This window comes from Cervus canadensis, chromosome X, assembly GCF_019320065.1.
Source record: "Cervus canadensis isolate Bull #8, Minnesota chromosome X, ASM1932006v1, whole genome shotgun sequence".
NCBI lineage: Eukaryota > Metazoa > Chordata > Mammalia > Artiodactyla > Cervidae > Cervus > Cervus canadensis.
In genome coordinates this window covers 70,390,012-70,392,980 of record NC_057419.1, presented here as the reverse complement: position 1 = coordinate 70,392,980, position 2,969 = coordinate 70,390,012, and the positions used below count along the sequence as shown (strand labels likewise).

At 35.4% G+C, this 2,969-nt stretch overlaps 1 pseudogene; it reads right to left on the bottom strand.

Annotated features, from left to right (window-relative positions):
• Positions 1-1,706: 1,706 nt before the first annotated feature.
• On the bottom strand, positions 1,707-2,620 carry LOC122435928 (annotated as a pseudogene).
• Positions 2,621-2,969: the final 349 nt, after the last annotated feature.

Below are 2,969 nucleotides of genomic sequence, written 5' to 3'. Positions count from 1 at the left end.
ACACTTACTAGAGCATGCACACAGCATGAATGTGCTGCTAAATAGTTTATCATCAAACATCCATGTAACCACCAGCCAGTCTGAGAAATGGAATATTGCTTGGATCCTAGAAGTCACCCTCATTTTTCCTATGACTATCTTTCCCCAAAACATAACCATTACCCTCACTATGATAATCATTCTTGGTATTTCATTATAGCTTTTCAGCTTATTCATGAATCCTTAAATACCATAGATAGTTATGAAGACTCTTTTCAGTTATATTTAAGTGGAATTACACAGCATAGATTGTTTCATGCTCTGCATTCTGTCTGCAAGAGTCATCCATATTGTGATGTATAGCTGTGGTTTATTTATTTTCAAGGAGTTGAATTGCCAGCTCATAGGGAAGGCCAGGCTGTTTCCCACTGTGCGTGTGTTCTGTCTGTCCCCGGCAGTATATGAGAATTCCAGCTTCTGCACATCCTCATCTTCTCTGAGTGTTTTCCATCTTTTTCACTTTACCTATTCTAATGGGTGACTAGTGATGTCATATTGTGTCCACTGATTAATGAGGCTTAAATTCTCTTATATGTTTATAAAAGGCATGATATAATAGCCATTATGTAATTCTGTTTTGTGAAGTACCCATTCAGTTATCTTACTCATTTTTCTATTAGGTTGTCTCTCTTTTTCTTAGGGCTTTATAGCGGCTTTTAAAACATAATCAAGATAAGAGGTTTTCTAAGTTATAAGTATTGGAACTATTTTCTACCACTATTTTGATGGCCTTTTTACACTTTTTTTTAGCAATATTTAGTGAATTTACTCAAATGAAGAAAACTTAAATGATACAGAACTGAAAATATCAGAAATCTATATACAATAAAAAGTAAATATAAATTAGTCAATTCCATAGACATTTCCAGTTAAGCATTCATACAAATACAAATTCATCTTTTTCCTATATATAGGAATAACATACATACGTACATGACATGATTTTGGCAAAAAAAATTCAGAGATACTGAAAATATTCTCAAGTTTTAAGAATGGTGTGGAATAAGTTTTAACAACAACATTCTACATGAATGGAAACCTCTGATTTAATTCCATGATTTTATCATGCCAAAAGCATGATTGCTTTTACTTTTCTTAAACAGATATTGGTATCATACACATTGGCTTGTTAATAATTAGGGCATTTTGCATACAGAGTATCTCAGTGTCAACAAAATATTTTTAGTACTGATCATTTGCTATAATGGTTTAAACTTTCAAAGTCTTTTCAACATAAAATAGTAGCTGCATACATTTAAGTGTTTTCTTATAAAACACAATCTTTAAAAAAAGTAATGATTGGTCTTTGTGATTCCTAGTAATAAGTCCTGTCTTATTTTTCTCATAGTATAAATTATATTCCTATGCAGGATTGCATTAAGACCCAGTACTTCTTAAACAATGTTGCTAAATAACCACATAAATCCCAAACGCAGCAAAGGTGAACAATCTTCATAGTGCACTTTGACCTCATTGAAGCCTTTTGGATCTTTTTCCACTTCAATGTGAAGTAGCTTGGTGGCGTTTCATTAGGGGTTTCATTATGTGGTTTTTTAAAGGAAAAAATGGTTTTGATTTCTTCCATAGTTCTCAGATGGGATATTTTTTTGGGGAAATCATATAGTCCAGGGATGTTTTGAATAGCCAAACGCTATAGATGAACTCTCTCAGTGCAACTGTAATAATTAAGCATCTACATCCTTGGCTATATTACCAGTATATCCTGGAACCAAAGTAAGATGGTTTTCCTGTTCCCACAACCCACTTAATTGCTGTTTTAAAATCTGCATATTTCCATCATTCACAATTTCTGTTTTGGGTGATAGTTCTGACCACCACCTTTTTATAACTGCTTAAAGCCAGTTTAAACCAAATTATTATATATTCTTCAAATCTGCTTTTAAGTAGTGACTTTACTAGAGGCAACAAATCTACACAGCAGCCAAGTGAGATGTACTGTTTTTCTTCCTGAAAACTCTTGATGAGCATGGGAAGGCAATCCACCACAACTCCAAGGCCCTCTATCCTTATCAAATATGCTACAAGTTCACTGATACTTCTCTTTCTCCAGAAAGTTAAAGCTACATTCAATCTCAAATTCCTGCTTAATAAAACCTGTGCCATTGTTTCATGGTCCTGAGAAACCTCAGGAAAAAAGCCACTATATTTTAATGATGAGCTTTCTGTCTGTGAAGAACCAGAATCACTGGAGTTAATCAAGTATGTTTGACTATCATGCCGTAATTTTTCAAGGAGGTGGCCTGCACAAGCCAGTTCATTTTCTTTATTTGTCATGACACAGCCCCCACTTTTAGGGGTCTACTTTTTTCTGTAACAAGGATTTTGAATAGGATGATGAACTTTCTTTCTTCTATAAACCTTACATAGTTTGTCTGGGCTTTTCACAGCTTGTCCAACTATTCTAGTTATGTAAGCAGCCAACTGTTTTGGAGATTTCTTAACCCCCTTCATGTTTTTATTAGTGAAATTAGAGGTCCTTTTTCTAGGAAGATCAATGGAATGATCCTCAATATTATTACAAAAGTTGCGTTTTTTTAACACTATGGGTTTCAGATGCCATCAGTTCAGTCACTCAGTCGTGTCCGACTCTTTGTGACCCCATGAACCGCAGCACGCCAGGCCTCCCTGTCCATCAGCAACTCCTGGAGTTCACCCAAACCCATGTCCATTGAGTCAGTGATGCCATCCAACCATCTCATCCTCTGACATCCTCTTCTCCTCCTGCCCTCAATCTTTCCCATCATCAGGGTCTTTTCAAATGAGTCAGCTCTTCACGTCAGGTGGCCAAAGGATTGGAGTTTCAGCTTCAACATCAGTCCTACCAATGAACACCCATTTAAGAGATAAAGAAACTTAAATCTATTATCAAAGGCAGTTAGTTCAGAATCTGAAGAAAAGGTGTTATCTTA